This window comes from Biomphalaria glabrata, chromosome 16, assembly GCF_947242115.1.
Source record: "Biomphalaria glabrata chromosome 16, xgBioGlab47.1, whole genome shotgun sequence".
Lineage (NCBI taxonomy): Eukaryota > Metazoa > Mollusca > Gastropoda > Planorbidae > Biomphalaria > Biomphalaria glabrata.
In genome coordinates, this window is record NC_074726.1 from 325,862 (window position 1) to 347,114 (window position 21,253).

Sequence of the window (21,253 nt, forward strand, 5' to 3'; positions counted from 1 at the left end):
AAATAGCAACACTTTGACTGCTAATTATTTAATGCCTTGACTGCTAATTACTTACGCTTGTTTCTTTGGCTCAACTTGTTTAGCTACAGCAGAGTAAACATCAATTGCTCGAACCCATAGGACTAAAGTTTTACAAGCCTGGACGAAGAATAGATTTATCAAACAACATTCCATCATTACTCTGTGGTTATAACAATCTTCAAAACATTAAATCACAAATATTTTCAGGTAAGTAGTTAATGATTTAAGATGTACATTCACTATGAAACTTTTCCATAAACAATGTGATTACAAAATATAATGTCTACTAAAAAAAAATAATAATGCATCTATAGACATTTTTTTCCACACCAAATACAGAAATTGTTTTTCTGCTTAGAAGACTGCTGGTTGGCAAATAAAAAAGAAGCAAAAAAACAAACAAAACAAAACAACATTCAATGAAAAGTGGAATTGTTTTGACATACTGTGGGCTTAACTTATTAGACAGATCATTTTATGAGTACAACATTTGTGGGTGAATGTTAGACTGTGTTAATCTTCAAGTCTCTGAACCAAATAAAAGAAATGATTTCACATTCACATTTTGTTGTGTAGTGACAGTTGTTTTTTTTAACACCAGATCTTCTGTAGAATATTAAACACATGACTAGCCTAGTTGATCTAATTTTAAACATGTATGTTAATCATCCCTCTTTGCTTTTAATATAGACAATATCATCTCTTTCTACTAGGTTTTCTCCTTGACGTTGTAGTGGTTTTTCTTGGTTTTATTTATTCTCAACACCTGAGTTTTCTTTTCATTGATTTTTAAACCAGTTTTCTCCACTTCTATAATGATCTTGTTTAATTTTATACGAGCATGTAGTAGTTTTTGGAGGCAGATATCATCTTGTGAAATCTAGATCCTCCATTTTTTTGTCCATTGAATGCATGTGTTGCCAGCTTTTTACCTTTTCATTATCCAGTCTAATGAGTTTTTTAATGAGTTTTTAAATTAGTTACCTTTGAAACTTTGGCTACAACGTCAGGTACAAAACTTGGCATGGATGTATATTTCCTGACTTTAGCCAGCTTGGCGGCTGGGACATTTTCTTTGTCATATTCATACATTTTTTTAAAGAAGTTTGTGTCTGCCAGCATGGCTTTACAACTCGCCCAGTCTGTCCTGAAAGAAATTATTGCATATGCAATCAACATTTTAGTGCAATGAATTACTGAAGGTCACGGTCATTAGACGTTCACCAAGTATAAAACATTAATGTTTCGTTTGTTTATTCCACTTACTTGTTGCCTAAGAGTATGGCAACAGCTTCTAGAACTGTCTGAACAAGCTCTGGAGGTTTGGTAAATACTCGTATCTCAGCAATGTCATTTTTGTCTAGTGCTAACAAAGCCTGAAAGCGCAGAGTCATAACAGATCATTGTCATTCTTATTATAAAAACTAAAACAAATAAATTCCACTTATCTTACTCATGGTTAACCAGTAACACAGACTAAAAACGCAAAATACTTAGGTGTTATGATAAATGAAAAACTGCCATGGAATCCCCATATTGATTAAACTATCAAAAAAAATCAAACAAAGCATTAAGCATAACTAAAATGTTTGTTAAGCTCATAATAGAATATGCATCCTCTGTTTGGGACCCCTCAACTCAAGAAAACATTAAGAAACTGGAACAGACACAAAATAGAGCAGTGAGATTTATAACAAACAAATATTCACATTTGACTAGAGTAACACCTTTAGTAAAATCACTAAATTTAGAAAGCCTTCAGGATAGAAGATTCAAAAGTAAGGAATCAATTATACATAAAACATTGAACCAGAATCTTCAAATACAAAAACAAAACCTAATAAAATACTCAGAAAGACACAAAGGCATATTCCTCGTTCCATATGCTATGACAAATTTGTACAAATGCTCTTTCTTCCCCAGTGCTATTAGAGCTTGGAATGGGTTGCCTGATCTAGCCAGGAAAATCAGTGACTTAGCAGAATTTAGGTCACAGGTTTATACTCATGACTAAATGCATGACGCGTAGGATGTAGTCATCTTCTTACAAGACTGTCAATTATTTTCTTATAGAATGTCACAATTTAATTGAACTGAACAACCTAGAATAACTAACACTCTGTAAGGCAGTGTGGAACAACTAGGAAGAACAGCATGCCACTGCAGAGAGCCTACAGCTAAGCTGAGTAGATGAAGAAGATGAGAAAATGTGGTAGAGCTCATGAGTTTAATAAAATTAATTTATTGTTTCCCCAGCATTAAACTCTTCAGTGCTTTCCAGCAATCAACTCTTCTAGGGTGACAAGTTATCAATACTTCATATGCAAAGTGGTTATGTGTAGATCTTTTCTGAGAGTTTCATTAGTTCACATATATATAGTTTTTTAAAGTTTAAATTTAACTTAACATTAGGTGTTTAAAATTTTAATGAAGTGGTTAATATGAAATTTAAAATTTATTTATGTGTTTAAAATTTGAAAAAAAAACCAGCATAAAACAAGACAAAGGCAAAAGTCAAATATGATTAAATCAGAGATCTGCTATTCACATATGGCTGCACTTTACTTCCCTCAAATATAGTGGGTCTTCAAAAGAGCTTGACCCTCTTCACTAAGGCAAAAACTTTGGCTTCAATATCAATGCAGCGAAGACAAAAGTTCTGTACCAACCTCCTCCCAATAAAATTGCCAAGAAACAAGACATTTTTAAAGATGGCCAGAAACTAGTAAGCGTAAAAATGTTTGTCTATCTGGTAACTAAATGCCAGCCTATATGCTGAGGTAGACTTCCATGTTGCATGCCACAGTGCCTCAGACTTTAAAAACAAGTATGGTCAAGAAGACTTAGCACTTGTACAAAAATTAAAAATTGACAATACTGTAGTCCTTCTATGCTTCAGATTCCTGGACCTTATGTTCCAGTCACATCAAAAAGCTGAACTCTTACCATCTCTGATGTCTAAAAACTTAACCAGTTAAAAATGTTTGACTACATATGAGATTTTAAGATCTTTTGCCACATCAAAAAGTTCAGAACTATGATGGGCTGAACATGTAGTTCTTTTGCCTGAAAATTGCCTCCCCAAATGACATTTTATGTGGAGCTATGAGCTGGAAAGTGCTCCCAAGTGATATATAGGCAACTCTCAAGAGATCCCACAAAGAAAATGAAATTGACATTTATGACTGTGAAATGCTATTTATTATTGCACCTCATGGCATGAAGCCGTGTATGGCAGTATTATGAGATTGAAGACAAGGAGATTATGGTCATCAGTAAAGAACATTCTCGCAAATTTTTTTTTTATCAAAGTGGGCAACTCTCAAGATACCCAACCTTTTCATGCCATGTGTGCAGTTTTTCAAATGAAGATAATCTTCCCTAGCAGTTTTTGAGTTAAAAGAAAATGAGATCATTTTTCAATGACAGAGAAGGAACTACTACCTTGTCATGCAATGACACTTTGTGAATGACAGAAGATTAAAAAGTAAAGTAATAATACATTCTTTCAAGGAAAACCAAGAAAATAATATACAAAACCATAACAAGACCAGCAGCAATGCGTGGAAGTGAGACCTGGACACTGACTAAGACATCTGAAAATTTAATTAATACTTGGGAACAAAAATTCTTAGGAAAATCTATGGTGCCATACAGGATGAAACTGGGTGGAGGACACACATTAACCAAGAGATATATCAATTATATGAAGACCCACCAATAGTGACCGAAATAAAAAAAGAACAGACTATGTTAGGCAGGTCACCATGAAAGAATGTCAGATAACAGAGGAGAGAAAATCGTATACAGACAAAAAACAAAAGGCAGGCAACCCAAAGGAAGACCCTGAATGCGATGGATTGATGATGTGGAAGCAGATCTTTAACAGTTTGGGGTTAGAGCATGGAGACGAAGGGCCCAGGAGAGATCTGAATGGAAGGATGTGTTGAAACAGGCCAGAGCCCTCCATGGGATGGGATGGAATAATAATACATAAAACACTTAACCATAAGTTATAAATACAAAAACACAACCTAATGAAATACTCCAAAAGACACAAAGATAAAGTAACAAGTAACATTTCTTATTCCATCTGGTAGGACAATTGGTACAAGTGTTTCTTCCCTATTGCTATTGCAGCAAGGAACATGTTGCCTGAATCATCCAGGACAATCAAGACTTAGGTGAGTTTAAGTCTGTTATTAACTTACATGACTAGATTAACAAATGGATATGCTTAATCTATAACTCTCTTCTGTTTAGAAAGAGTGTCTGTAATTTATAAAAATGTTTTACTTTCTCTGCAACTTCCAGCGCAGGTAGCGCCTCGTTCAAGTCTCGCTGAGCATCATCTGCTATAGCCTGAGTTTCTTCAGCAGTTGTTTTCGCTTTCGCTTCATCGATAGCCACCTGTTTCTGAACCTGATTGATAAATTGAAAGAAACTGTTATCCATACATATTAAATATTTCATATTGATTAGAGCTCTGAAACAATCCACAGCAGCCATTTCTGAGCCTAATCAGAACATACTAAAATAGATCAAAAGCAGCCTAGAATCTCATTAGTGCATGGAAATACTGATGGAGGTCTTTTGTTCTTAAATGTTGACTGGTTTCTACATCAAATATTAACTTTAATAATCACTCAACTTATAATTGTTATTATCAGTGAATTTTATTACACTGCAATTGTTCAGGGAACAGTACCAGGAAAAAGAAGAGGCAAAGAAAGTGAATGGAAGACAACATCAAAGAGTGGACAAGCCTATCACTGGAAGAGATTCTACTTAAGGAAAAGAAAAGGAAAATGGTCTACAGATCATGTGTAGTGTCCCAACAGTTGAACAGACAAAGGGTTAGGTGAAGGTGATGTTTTCATGGTCTAGAAGTGCCAACTTTTCAGGTATTTGAAACTAGAACAGTAATTTCAATAGCCCTTGAATTTCAATATAATATACAAAAAAGCAGAGATTTGTTTTCTTCTTATTTCCTACAAATCAAACATTAAATAGTCCCAAACAAAGTCATAGGGCTTCAGACCTCAACTATAATTTATCTACATAATAGTGTCACCCCTTTTATATCTATTGATTGAATCAGGTACATTTGCATTTTGTTGTGTTAGGTACTATTCAGCCATTGCTTGTCCTTTCTTTTTTTAAATACTAATTGCCAAAACAGCCCTTAGTTCATCAAATCTTAAAATGTATCATTAAAAAGTACAATTAGTAAACAATGACCTATGTACAATTTTATTTTCTTAGTGACCACATTTAAAAAGGAACATCAATACTATATTACTACTAAAAATCAGTAAGTTTAAAGTACAAATTATATTTTGACATGATTGTTTCTTTAAAGTAAACTTTATTAACATTCTGACTTCTTTAGTCACGTTTTGTAATCCTATTTCAAATATAGTGATAATATAAAGTTCATTTCTGTCTCTCTTTGAATATATATACATATATTTTTTTTTTCAAAAGCTAAATTAGAGTTTGACAGCAATCATTCTATACTTTCTTAATAATTACCAATACTACCATACACCTGATGATCATTTATTAAAATTCCATCATTCAATGAAACTTGAACTCATACAACATTACTTGTCCCAACTTCAAAAATTAAATAGTTAAGATAATTGAATGATGAATGCACAAAAATAATGCATTATGTTATAAATAGAAACATCCTATTTCCAAATGTCAACTTACAACATTAGCTTTCTCTTGATCTATTTTAAGTCTTTCCATCAAGGCAGCAGTGTCAGCAGACTTCTGTTTAAGTTCAGGCTCTAAGGCAACAAGTTCTTTCTTCATATTGTCAACCAAATCATTGGTTGAAAACAGTTTGGAAAGTCCATTAGCTACTCTCTCACGAGCAGTCTTAATATTACTACAAGAAATATATGCAACAGAAGCATATTAAATAAACCAACATGAGTGTCACAGTCCAGTTTTAGAACCTCTGTGACATGAAGTGACACTCAGTCACCTATTGTAATATTCCGTGCTGAGAACACGAGAATAAGTTTAAGGGACTCAAAAATAAGGGTCAATATTAATCAGTTAGTGAAGAACTCCAGCAGAGAGTGGCTGTAATATAATTTTCTCTGTCTGTAACGTGTACTATAACCAACTTGATCTAGTGTTAACTTAAGAGATTTCTTCGGACTTATATTGTGAACATTTTGTTGATTACTTATTCTACATGGCATGAGCAGCCAGTATTTTATTGGTTTATATTTTGTGATGGCTGAAGTCGCCAATATCTTTTGTGATCTATATCTTATATGTAATAAAATTCTTGTCTGCTACAAGAGCGTTTATTAATAATTCAGAACGTTTGTGCTTGGAGAGTTCAGTACGCTAGTGTACTCACGCACCTGCAAATCTAGTGCGTATGAGAAAGTACTTAATTAAAGAACATTACAGCAATATCTACAACACTCGGACACATTCGCGTCGCAACGCCTACAACCAGAACCAGGCAGCGACAATGAGTAAAGCTATTAACATTTTCTACAGCCTAATCTAATACGTTAGTATTCTTTAGTTGATCCTGATTACATTATAAGATGTCTGAGTAACAAATATATTACTTTTATTATGACTAAAGATAATCCTAGCTTTAAAATATGTCTACAAAACTAATTGATGTCTGTGGACACTTATAATGATACCATTTGAACTATCCCTTTTTAATACAACTACACTATAATAATAGTAAGGCTTTTTCTTTGAGTCCAAAGATTAATGAGGAGTACAAAATTTTACATGGCTACACAGTCCCAGCTGTGACCTGCAACTGCACTATAGAATAGTAGCACAAAAAATGACTAAATTAGGATAAGCATTAAGAATTAGCCACCAGCAATATATATCAGTGCATCCAGAACCAAGGAGATGAACCATTTAGTGACAGTCATAACTTAGATAGAAAGATCAAACTTCCGTTATATCCAGATTTAGCTTACTATATTTACAGCCATCAGCTCTACTACAACTTAGCTATTTTTAACTAACCTCATTTGACAAATCTAATAACTTATTCTAAACCAATAATATATACTTATGTCAAAGTCAAGCAAAAGAACATTACTTTAAGGATAAAAAAAATAGAGAAAGATTAAAGGGCTGAGAAGAGTCTCTCTGAAAAGGATAGATTTGTGCAATGGTCGAAAAGGATAGATTTGTGCAATGGTTGAAAAGGAAGAGCAAGATTTAGTACAATCCAAGATAAATGTTTTTTTTTTACATTAATAACATCCAAAAATGTGAAATAAGTCTGGCTTTATTTAATAAAAAAATATTTATAAGGAAGAACTGACATTTTTATTTTGAAATATTAGAACAATAGACAGTAGTTTCTATTCTAGGATTTAATAGGAAGTGCAATTTATGATCACTTCTTTCAAATTATATTTATTTAGAAGAAATTAGTGTACCTTGTTTTCTCTTGTACCATGGTAATGTACAGGTTGATCAGCTCAAGGTAGGAAGTGGGTGTGGTGTAGTAACGACGCTTTAGCTCGGTGAAGAATCTCTCTGACATTTCTGTAACACTCATATGAATTTCTACACACATTTTAGATACATTGTCCTGTAAATGAAATACTCAAACTATTACAAAATTTGTGGGACATGATAGTCAAATGATGAAGCACTTGGCTTCAAACTGATGAGAGGGATTCAAGTTTGAAAAACAGTGAAGAGTTTTAATTTTGAGATTTTTTGGAGGCCCCTGAGTGCACCTACTCTAATGGGTACCTGATATATGATTTATTTTGAGGCCTTGAGTGCACCCAACTCTAATGGGTACCTGATATATGATAGGTACAGAAAAGGCAGTTGGCATTGTGCTGGCCACGTGACACCCTAGTTAACCTTTGGTTATAGAAACAGATAAGCTTGTTTGTTAAACATGTTTCAGATGTTACTTCAGAATAGAATATCCTTATTTCCTAGCCCCCACCTCCTTCAGGTTGACAGGGGAAACCAGTGAGCAGAGTTTGAACCCGGGGCATCAAGATGACAGTCTGGAGTAAATACTGCTTGATCAGGCAACACAAGTTTTATTCATCTGCCTTTATAGATCACAAGTTCAGAAAGAGGAACCTCTATATAATATGTGTTTAGGGCAATAAAATAGCAATGTCAAACCTATGTAATCAAGTCCTTTTGATAAAACACCAATGTAAAATGAATAAGAACTTTCTTGTTGTAATGGTTCAGATGCTACACTTAATTGTAACTTGTTGACAAAATATTTTGCTACAAAATATTCAAATTTGTTTTGCTCTAAATTAAACATTTCTTGTATGTCTATTCGTATTAAGTGTCAATATTAATATTTTTTTAAGAACAATTTTAACTATTGAGTTTTGTTTGTTTACTTAAATAGTAAACATTATTTGTTTGAAGATTAGTTTGCTTCATATTTTTTAAGTGGTAGTTTCTAGAAAAATGCAAGTCAAGTTTTTCAATTGAAGACTTGAGTGAATGTTAATGATCATAGATATTTGAGAATCACATTTTCTTTCTAATGCTCAATAAAATAATAATTTAGTGTAAAACTTACTTTGATTTCATCTGAACGGTTTTAAAGAAAGACTGTGCCACTCCTAAAAGAGCTTCTTTCGGCCATTCAATGAACCAGTCTATGGTGCAACAGTTGACCAAAGATGGAAACATCTGGCATCTTGATCGAAAGGCAGAGCCCACCGGAGACATGCACAATACTATGTGCAGATTATTTCTGGAAAAAAATACAGACCGATAAAGTGCAATTAAATTTAAAGGACAGCTTTACAGAAAATAATATTAAACAAATTTATTATGTCTGGATTAAAATATTACAACAGTACAGAGTCTTAAAGGATTTATTTCTCTGAAAAGTTTTCTTCATAACCATCAAAATAATTTTTCTATCTTATCAGTCTACAGATATTCCTTGTTAATCTAGTTATGCACATTAATTTTAGACCTTAACACTTTTGTAATTTCAGCTCTTTTGTTTTCTTTTTAAGAATGTCCAAATGAAGATCTAAAGGGTAAAAGTGTTGACTCTATCACAACATGATATCTATACTCTAAATTCACTTTAATTACTCTCAACAAATCTGCAACTAATAGTTCATTCTTGAGTGCCTTCTAATCATCTTGTCTTACTTTTTTTTTTATTTTGTAAAATAATGTTTTACATGTTTCGGATGTTCCTTCAGAGTTGAAGATAGTTTACTTCCTAGCCCAAACCTCCCGCAGGACGACAGGGGATGGGAGCGGGCAGGGTTTGAACCCTCGACCGTCGATAAATCCGAACGACAGTCCAGCGCACAAACCGCATGACCAGGCAGCCATCCTAACTTTTAACTTTTACTGTGACTGTTCATTCGTCAAATATATATTTACCTATGCATGCACAAATTGTTAACTTGTATCACATACAAAGATTATATTTTCAAACTTGGAAATCCAAAACAGGATTACAATTTACAATGGCAACCAAGCCCCATGATGACCTTCTGACCACTGTTAAAAAACACAAGTTAAGACTGTACAGTGAGATTCTCAGGGCTCGCAAGAACTTGTCTGCAGGTAACAGTACCAGGGAAATAAAGAAGGTGGTGTAAATGGAAAGGATAGGGAGGACAACATTAAGGAATGGATGGGGCTGTCTACGGAAGAAACTCTAATCCTGATAGAGAGAGAAATGGAGAAAAACTGTTAACAGATGTTTATGGTGCCCCAACAGTTCAACAGACTGAATGACAGGGTAAGGTGAAGATACCCATATGTATGTAGTGCTACACACCAGTCAAGTGACAAGCACAATTCTCTGAACAGATGTTTATGGTGCCCCAACAGTCTGACGGACTAAATGACAGGGTATGGTGAAGGATGGCTGCCTGGCCGTGCGGTTTGTGCGCTGGACTGTCGTTCGGATTCATACATGAAATATAGTAAGGTCATATGTGCCTGACGGTTAAAACAATAATGTCAACTGTACCTGACACAATGGATACAGTTAGGTCTAGTGTCATTTATACATGAAATATAGTAAGGTCATATGTGCCTGACGGTTAAAACAATAATGTCAACTGTACCTGACACAATGGATACAATAGTCATAGATAGCATCTCTATTTCCTTCAGGAATTCCTGCCTCTTTAGCACCTGGTCTGCAGCCTATTATCAACCTCTCATACTCGTCAGGTTCAAACAAGTTTGGAACTTCTCCAGAGTTCAGCATGTTGTTAATATATTCTAGAAATTCTTCTACCACAATCTGTAAGATGACAAAACTCACATATTTTTTTCTGTCTTTATGTTGTAGTATAGCTAGCACATTAAAAAACTATTGAGCAGTAGTGCACATGTATGATTATTGATGTTTATGGTCAATTATATTGAAATTATTGCAAGGGAAACATTGATGACAAGGCATTTGACCACCATCTTTTGTAAGACAAGTTTTGTGGATGTTATTTTGTTGTGGCCATATTTAGAGGGGATCATTGTGACCTACTTGTAAAAGAATGTTATCTAAACAAATTAAGTGGACACCCATAAAGGCAAGACACAGATAGTCAAAGGTAATTGTACTGAGAAAGGCTTCAAGATAATGGATTGCTTTGTTTTGGAAAAAATTCCAAGAGGATGGGAGAAGGGTTGCATTGCAAGAAAAAACAATTTCTAAAACTAGTTAAAATGTAGATTCTATTGTTGCTAATTGAAAAAAAAAAAGTGCATAAACACTAAATATTTTAATAAGACATAATAATATGGACTAATTAATTAAAATAAGTACTATATGCATAGTTCTATACAGGATTTTACAAATCAAGTTTTCATATAGATCTAATGATTTTAAAAATGTTTGTTATCTTTAATGATCTCAGTATAGGCATAAAATGAATATTTGTGTATGCAATATACAATTTTTAGGTTATTTAAATATCAAATATTTATGACTATGAAACTGATCAAATAGACAGTTTACACCAATCTACTTTTATCTACAGTAGATCCAATGGCTTTTTAACCTGTCTTGACTTATCATCAAAATGAAGAAACTGCATATCCTGATCAGGGACTGCTGTTCACGACAATAAGGTGCACACCTACCATTTGCAAGAAAGATCACAAAAACTAGTAAATGCTCTGGTTGTTGCATGTCAAGGGTTCTTACAATAAGTCTCACCAAGACTCAAGTCTTGCACAAGAAAAAGCTTCTGCAGCAGTGGCAAGACTCTCTAATTATGTCTGGCAAAATACCAAACTGACCACAGCGACCAAAAAAGCTGCATAGTGTGAACTCTTCTTAATGGTAGTGAGAGCTGGTCAACAAGCATACATCACGAGAATAGATTAAACAGTTTACCCTTGCACTGCCTGTGACACATAATGTCCTTTTCCTGCAGGGTTTGTGTCTCCCATCAGGAAGTTTTGAAATTAGCCAATACACACAATATCTATAATATTATGACACAGAAAAAGACTAAGTTGGCTTGGACATGTCACTTGCATGCCAAATGAAAGTTTCCTAAGCCCAACCACTATGCCAAGATTATGGAGTCTCACCCAAGGGATGCCCAAGACTAACCAAGCAAGATTTGATGATCACAGGCTTCAATGAAAGTATGTGGGAGAAGAATCACCCAAGATTGGACATACTGGTACAAACATCACCCAAGATTGGACAGGGTGGAGGTAGACTGAGCACACTGGTACAAACATCACCCAAGATTGAATAGCATGAAGGTAGAATGTGCACACTGGTACAAACATCACCCAAGATTGAACAGCATGAAGGTAGACTGTGCATACTGGTACAAACATCACCCAAGATTGAACAGCATGAAGGTAGACTGTGCATACTGGTACAAACATCACCCAAGATTGAACAGCATGAAGGTAGACTGTGCATACTGGTACAAACATCACCCAAGATTGAACAGCATGAAGGTAGACTGTGCATACTGGTACAAACCTCATTGAGAACAAAAGGAATGAAGCAGCTAGAGACAAAAAGATGATAAAGAAAGCTGTCCTGTCACATAGCCCTTTAACAGGTGCATTCATATACACTAACTGTGGCAAACATTGACACTTAAGAATTGGCTTGTTTAATAACACCAGATTCTGCCCAGACTCAAGAAGAAACTAAAACCGATGATGCATCTAGGCTTATCCATTGTCTTTCAAATAGAAGAAGCCATATAGTATAGTACCAGTATTAGATTTTTCAAATATTAATATGTATCACATTAGTTTGACAAACACACATGATCACACAGATATTCACATACATACAGTTTGACAAACACACATGATCACACAGATATTCACATACATACAGTTTGACAAACACACATGATCAAACAGAAATTCACATACATACAGTTTGACAAACACACATGATCAAACAGATATTCACATACATACAGTTTGACAAACACACATGATCACACAGATATTCACATACATAGATATGTCTCTCTCTCTCTCTCTCTCTATATATATATATATATATATAAATATATATATATATATATATATATATATATATAAAAACTCTTTTGCCAACCTGTGTATCAGTAAATAAAAAAATTGTGGGTTTATTTTGAATGCCTGCTGTATCATACAATTTTTTCAGGTCATCGTGGAATGAAGAATAGTCATAGCCTCCAAAGAGCTCAATCTGGAAGCAGCGATAGTTACACATGTGGGCAGACAATCTGCACACACAAAAAAAAAAATCACATACTTAGGTGTGTTTTTATCTACTAGTATATATAAATGTTCTTTTAAAACTGTAAAAAAATGATTATTTTAACTCAACAATCTGGTAAAAATATTATAGATATTTATATATTGAACCTTGTTAATGACTGTTTTCCTGTTCCTCCCACTCCAACCAATAAGGCATTGCCTCTTTCTTGTTGAATCATCCTGACTAGTCGAGTAATATGTTCCATTGCATCCATAAAGAACACAAAACGCATTTCTTTAGGTGATGTAAGGTTAAGGTCATCTAGATACTGTCTCAAACAGAAGGAATTTCTACATAAGTAAGTATTACAAGCTTTGTAGAGTTCTATATAAGATGTATTTTAATTTAGATGATTTAATAAAATATAGAGGTTAGACTATGAAGTGCTTGATGATAACTTTTGAAATGGTTAAAAACATTATACCTATATAACTATTTGAAGTATAAAACTAAGTTTCCAAATGTCTAGAACTTTATCGTTTTATTTTGATATTTTCATATGAAATTTTCATTACACAATATAAATTTTAGAAATCATTAAATAGCAGTTTGTTACCTCCCCTAAAAAATGTTGAAGTTTGTTCATGTCAGATATCTCCTCATAAAATTTCTCTTCTGGTGGGCATCCCATCTTCATGATAAATGAATGCGGATCAAAGTTCTGAAAATAATTAAAAGAATTCTTTACTGGCATTGATATTTGATGAGGGTCAGATATTTGGAGTTAATTTTAAAAATTTTTAAAAATTGACATTTGTATTTTAGATAGGATGGCCAAGTGATAAAATGATGGTCTAATAAATAGGGTAGTAAGATCTTGACAATCTCAGTTCAGGTCAGGAGAATGAATGAGATTTAGGCTGGTTTGTAGCTTCATTATTCATGCTTATGGTAGTGCGCTATGGTCCAATCTATTTTTTTGTGTGAGTATGGGCTATCTGTGAGAAATTTCTGTGCTGCCTTCAGGAACCCAGCAAACACAACTCAGATCTTAGTCGGGTTATGAGCTTGAGCCCCTTTGATGGATAGCACAGCAGTTTAAGCTTTTCCGCCACTCTTCACAGATCCTCTCCCCCCCCCCCCCATTTTAAATGAAATATAGATTCCATTGCACTGAGCTAACTAAAAACTATTAAACATGTATGTTATGGAGTGTGTGCCCATGTTTGTATTGACAGAGAACTGTTGCTGCTAAATTCAGATTTCTACAGTTGGTAAAAGAAGCTTAGCAGCTGATGAAAGAAGTAGGAGATGAGAGACAGAATGTGTGTTAATTGTAGGTGTTGAAACATTTTCAGAATTTATTTAGAGTTTTGTATCAAGTAAGCTAAATGCTTACTAGAACTACAACACAATGACAAGCTCATCAACAATGGAATAAATTTCTATACAAACATTCATCAATCTGAATGAATGTTCACATTGTAATATGAATAGGAACAAGACCATGGATGCAAGCAACAGAACCCCGTTTTGCCTGCAAGGGGGGGGTCGGCAATCCCAAAAAACCTGCAAGCATGATGCCTCTTATACTTCTCGACATAAATAAAACATTTACCGCTATATATATATATATATAAATATATATGTCTTTAAATACAAACTATACATTCTAAGCTTTTACTTAAATTACTATAATCTACATGTATGTTTAAACTTTTAATATTTTTTTTTATATATAATATGCACATAGATAGGCCTACCTACTACTACTATATTAGTATAAATCAAACTTTGTAGCACCTATGTTAAAAGTTAACTCTATTTCAAATAAAAGATCTAATAGATCTATATATTTATTGGCTGACAGAGTAGTCAGTAGATCTTACCAAATATAGAACTAGTTAACTGGATCTTCTAACTAATAGTAGCTTAGAGTACTTAGTCTTAGACTGATTTTTTTACTAGATATCTAGATCTAGTCAAGATGTTATTTTAATTCTATGATAATAGTAACAAAGTAGATCCATCAATTTACATCTATCTATATCTAGGTCTAATTAATAAAGAAACTAGTAAGTATTAAGTTAATTAAGTATTACAGATCTAGACATACAATATTCTCTGAGTCTAAGTCTAGACTTTAACTTGTCTAGGAATAGAGTGTCACTAGAGCTACTATTTAACTAGATATTAGATTTTCTCTAGATTTAGGTATAGACTAGACCTAAATCCAAATTATATACTCTAGATTTAGTTTCAGATCTTGAAGTTAGATCTATATACACTAATCTAGTAATGCTAGATCATAGAAGTGAGCCCTGCCCCTACTAGCCCTAGCTAGAATCATCTACTAGATTACTAGATCTAGATCTAAATCTAGAGTCTTGCCTTTTTTAAATAAGTTTTTTTTATTATTAGATCTAGAATCTAGATTTAATTAGATCTAGACTTTACTAGCAGAATATTATATCTGATAATAGATTATAAAATAATACTAATAGATACGATCTACTTTTGATCTATGCTGCTTCTGCCCAGGGACTAGACCTAGTCAGGCTACATCTAGTGGTAGATTGTAACTGTAAGATTCTAGATAATTATTCCAATTATCTAGATCTAGCCTGACTAGGTCTAGTCCCTGCGCCTGGATATAATTAAATCTAGATTCTAGGACTAGATCTAATAATAAAAAACTTATTTTAAAAAAGGCAAAACTAGAATTGACTAGATCTATATTATTATATAAGTTTTATAACTATCGTTACTATCATTATTAATACGGCGATGATCCGGTACGGTAATTTCGCATTTTCGGGTAAATATGTTCAACTTCTAAGATCATTTTAAAATGTAGAAATAGATCTAGAATCTAGATCTCTAGACTAGATCTAGCCTTTAGGTCTGGTTTCAATTTTTATGCCGGCAGATCAAACTTATTAGAATTAGATCTAGATAAATAGATCTACTTGCTAGATCTAACTTAGGCGTCTCAGGCCGGGGCCATAAGGATTTGTTTCTAACTTTTGTTTACGTTTTTGATACAAAGCGAAAGTTCGGAAATAGCGCATGCGCTGTAACTTAAGAATTGTAACTTCCTGTCTTTCTTTGAATTCGACTTATTAAGTTTTAGTTTGAAAGTACAAAACGTGAATGTGAAAAAAAAAAAAAAAAAAAAAAAAAGTCCGATACTGAATCGGCAATCAGTCGGACTGGCGTTTGCCGGCAAGCTTTTTTTTAAACTTCGATTTTGCCGGCATGCCGGCTATAGCCGGCGATCTTGCATCCATGAACAAGACTGTTTGCACTTCTTACACCAATTTAAGAGCATTGACCTAAATGTTCACATTTTAAAGAGTTATTAATAAAGATTATTTTGCCTCTATTGATGCTATTACTTCTATTGATGATTGTATTTATTTCAGTTCTAATTAACATTACTGATTAGATTGGAAACAATAATTAAATAAATTAAAAATAATGATAACAGTAATTTAAACATAACCTCATTGAATGTTTTGTACACAATTTCTGCCATAAGTTTGTGGAAGAAAAGCTTGTCTTCATTGTTAATCAGTCGATCATGGAACACTCTTTGAGTCTCGTGAATAAATAGACGAACAATTTGAATTTTTTTCACGGAAGATTCCTGCATCAGCCTGCAATATACCTACAAAACAATAAAATGTCATTACAAATTTGAAAATTCTAACAGAAAATGAAATTGAGATTCTAGCAATAAAATTACAAGGAAATGGTTTGTTAAAAAAAAAAAAGAGTAAAAGTGAAAGAAGAAATAGAATTTTTGCTATAATTTCATCCTATGAAAATATCAATCTAAAAATACTATTAAAAAAAAAAATTCAGAAAGTCCAAACCATTTTTGTGAGACTTTGTAATCTATTTTTAAAAAATGTGTTTAATTAACCCCTGCTTTAGTTACTGTAAATTAATGTAGCTCTAATTAAAAAATCTGTGCTTTTATTGTGGAACTATTTAAAGTTGTTTGATATGAAATTGAATTTATCAACTTCTTCATTGAAGAGCTGTTTCTCAATAAAGTTAGTTTACTTTTATTTGTAATCAGAACCAGTCTGCATTCTAGGCCTTATGGTCACTCTCAAGCTTTGAGGTGATAATAATTTTCAAACAACAATTCTTTCACTTAGACATTCTAAAGCTTTGTAGTGAGATTTGGCAGGCGTAGGAAGTAGGTCTGAGCTCATTCTAAAATAGAATTCAACAGCTGAGTTAACTATTGGTTCAGCTAATGTACGGGCATTGCGAGAGAAGTCTAGTAAAAACCCATTGATGATTGCCTGGAAGTAAAAGTGAAGTCAAACATAATAGGCCCAATAACCTAAACTATGTTTTTATTATTAAGTACATACTTTGTTCAATGACTGAAAGAGGCCAACAAAGTCTTTATCAAATGTATTTTAATTTACTAGTCAAAAAAGTTATATTTTATCTAATTATCTTTTTTTTTTCCACAAATAGTTGAAAACATTTTATATTTCAATAAATTGTAATTTATTTCAATGTGTGTTACAGGACAGACATTCTATCTTATCTTCTTATATAATACAGACGTTACTTCAAAAAAGAAGATGATTACGTCCTACGCGTCATGCATTTAGTCATGCATATTAACCAATGACTTAAATTCTGCCAAGTCACTGGTTTTCCTGGCTAGCTCAGGCAACCCATTCCATGCTCTAATAGCACTAGGGAAGAAGGAGTATTTGTACAAATTTGTCCTAGCATATGGGACGAGGAATGTGCCTTTATCTTTGTGTCTTTCAGAGTATTTTATTAAATTTTGTTTTTGTATTTGAAGATTATGGTTCAGTGTTTTATGTATGATTGCTACTTTACTTTTGAGCCTTCTGTCCTGGAGGCTTTCTAAATTTAGTGATTTTACTAAAGGTGTTACTCTAGTCAAATGTGAATATTCGTTTGTTATGAATCTCACTGCTCTATTTTGTGTCTGTTCCAGTTTCTTAATGTTTTCTTGAGTTGAGGGGTCCCAAACGGAGGATGCATATTCTATTATTGGCCTAACCAAGGTTAAGTAACATTTTAGTTTTATGTTCTTATTTGATTTATAGAAATTTCTTTTAATAAATCCTAATGCTTTGTTTGATTTTTTTGTAGTTTCATCAATATGTGGATTCCATGATAGTTTTTCATTTATTATAACACCTAGGTATTTTGCGTTTTTAGTCTGTGATACTGGTTTGCCATGAATAAGATAAGTGGAATTAATTTGTTTTAGTTTTTTTGTTACTCTTAACAACTGACATTTTTCTGGGTGGAAAGACATGCTCCAATTTGATTCCCATTTCTGTAATTCATCTAATTCTCTTTGTAAAATATCTGTGTCTTGTGTTGTTTTTATTGTTCTATATATTATGCAATCGTCTGCAAATAATCTGACTTTTGTTCCTGAACTAATGCAATTTGGTAAATCATTTATGTAAATTAAAAATAGTAGTGGACCCAAGACTGTACCTTGAGGTACACCTGAGTTTACTGTTATCGGTGTTGATTTAGAGCCATTTATTATTACAGTTTGTTCTCTCCCTATCAGAAAGTCTTTAATCCACTGATGCAGTGGACCATTAATGCCGAAATATTTTAATTTTTTAAGCAAACTATGGTGGTGAACTTTGTCAAAAGCCTTATCTGAATTGAAGATTAGAACATCCTAGTCCAGACCTGACAGGAGTGACCAACATGACAACATTCACAAATACTAAATGACCAGGCAGTTTACCCTGACATTTGAGAATGCAGTCAATACAATTTACAATCACTATTTTTTAACTGAAAATATATATTACACTCAATATTAATATTTTAAGTATAAAATATCAATACCATTAAAAATTAAATTATAACATGTTTAAGTGAGGCCCTTGTTAAAATGGTTGCCTGATGATACGGTAGGAGCTCTGGACTATTGTCTGAATGGTTCCTAGTTCAAACACAGTCACCATCCTCCACTACCTGAGGGAGGTTTGGGCTACAATGTAATAATCTTTTAATTTTGAAGGAACATCAAAAACACATAAAAAGCAAAAACAAATATTGTACTAAAGAAAAGTATCCATACAAAAAACAACTTACTAAAAACATCTGTTTTAGGCTCATTTCAGTTGGGGATGGGATGGTGAACATGGAAAAATGTCGAAATAACCTTGGTGACACAGGATTTCTACCGCCACCAGGAGGCGAACAGGCAGCAGCAAGGGTTACATCCTGTAACAGAGAAAATTGTTTGAGTCAAGCTGTGTAGCAGTGCATCAGCTTTTTTTCTTTTAAAATGGACTAAAAGAGAATTTGAAAGATTATTTCATGGAATCTTGAACACAGGATTAAATATGTCCACTTTGCTGATTGTCAGTAATGGTTTCTCTGGTTTGATGATAGATTATTTTGTGAAAGCCTATATATCGCAAGGGTTACATCCTGTAACAGAGAAAATTGTTTGAGTCAAGCTGTGTAGCAGTGCATCAGCTTTTTTTCTTTTAAAATGGACTAAAAGAGAATTTGAAAGATTATTTCATGGAATCTTGAACACAGGATTAAATATGTCCACTTTGCTGATTGTCAGTAATGGTTTCTCTGGTTTGATGATAGATTATTTTGTGAAAGCCTATATATCTCCACACCTGTACCTTCTTGGCAGCACTAAATTCTCTATATAATTCTGATAATATAACTTCTGGTAGCCCAACTTTCACTTCAGAATAGATTCAGAAACAGGACTATCATTTCAAACCAAATTTCTTAAGTGAAATAAACACTCAAAATATCTTTAAGAATGTTAAATATTAAAAGTGCTACTTGAAACTCTTTGCTGAGTGAAAATATTTGAATTAAATTGATCATCTGAACTTCTGTGTTGCAAAGCCTATTTATTCTCTTATCAAAATCTATCCCATCATTTAATGACATTAACACACACACATATATACTTTTTTTTGGGGGTAAGTTTCTACAAGGCTGGAGGAGTAAAGATGATAAAGACACTTTTTAAGATTTGCAACAGGATCTGGCAGTCAAGAGACTGGCCCAAGCCCTGGTTTCAATCACTCATCATCACCCTGCTAAAAAAAGGCTATTTGCAACTCTGTCAAAACTACCATGCCTCATAAGCCATCCCAGCAAAGTCCTGTTAAAAATTATATTATACCATCTAAAACCAATAGATGACAAAAATTTTAGTAGGACAAGCAGGTTTTAGACAAGGTCACAGCACAACAGAAAAAAATCCTAAGCTTCAGGATACTCTGTCAAGTCTTAATAGATTTTAAGAAAGCTTTCAACATCAAAGGTTACAAAGGTACTGCAAGCATTAAAGGAAGAAAAATTACTAACTTGTGCTTTGCTGAATACATAGATGGTCTGGCAGGGACTAGCTTACTAGTTGCTCAAAGACAAGACTTCCACAGCATAGGGTGTGCAAATCAATGTTGAAAAAACACTAATTATGACTCTAATAGCCAACAGACATTAGTATTGGAGGCTTAAAGAAAGTTGACAAGTAAATTTAAATACCTAAGAGCTATTGTTTCAGATAAAGAAACCAAAACTGAACTACTGGCCAGTTCACAGGAGCACTTGGTTAACTCATAGCAATTTAGAAAGACAAAGGTATAGCCCTCCACACTTAAATCAGACTTTGGCCATGGCCACATTCTTATATGCTTGAACTGCAGAACTATAGAGGAGGATCCTGGCCATAGATATATGCTACAGAATGATCCTAATTATCACATACAAAGACTGAAACATAAACAAAAGATTAGATACTGGATCACAATGACAATCGGGCCCAGAGATGACCTGCTAACCACTGTCAATAACAGAAAACTAAAACTTTATGACCATATTCCTTTATGACCACAAGGTCTTCAGGGCTCGCAAAAAACTTTCTGCAGGGAACAGAACCAGGAAATAGAAGAGGCAGCACAGAAAGAGATAGGAAGACAACATAAAAGAATGGATGACCAGTCATTGAAAGAGATTCTATTAAAGGCAAAAAAAAACAACCAGAGAGGAATGGAGAAAGACAGTCGACAGATCATGCGTGGTGTCCCAACAGTTAAACAGGCTAAAGGATATGTGAATTCTTTAAATGATATTTGCAATGACAAAATTGAATACTTTTATATTTAGGCCTATTTAAAACAACTTTATAGTCTCTTCACAGCTTGTCAGTCCAAGGTGGAATTAGTTTTAATGATTTCAAAATTGCAGTCAAAGAGGGTTTCCAGTATGAGCCATTCTGAATCTTTTAAAATTATTTAACATTTTATATCATGGCGAGCCAGTATATTAAGAATGCTACCCTCTAAATATATAAAGGGTAAAAAAAAGTGGTCCACATTGCAAGACTCTCCCCATTGTTCTTTGGCTGTTGTTATCATGCCAGGTACATCAGTTTACAAGAATCGATTACAAGGTCGCCACACTTTGTCATCAGTGTATATAAAAACAATGAGA

At 33.5% G+C, this 21,253-nt stretch overlaps 1 pseudogene; it reads right to left on the reverse strand.

Annotated features, from left to right (window-relative positions):
- LOC129923406 (dynein axonemal heavy chain 6-like) overlaps positions 1 to 21,253 on the reverse strand; it is a 79,254-nt pseudogene that overhangs the window by 34,508 nt on the left and 23,493 nt on the right.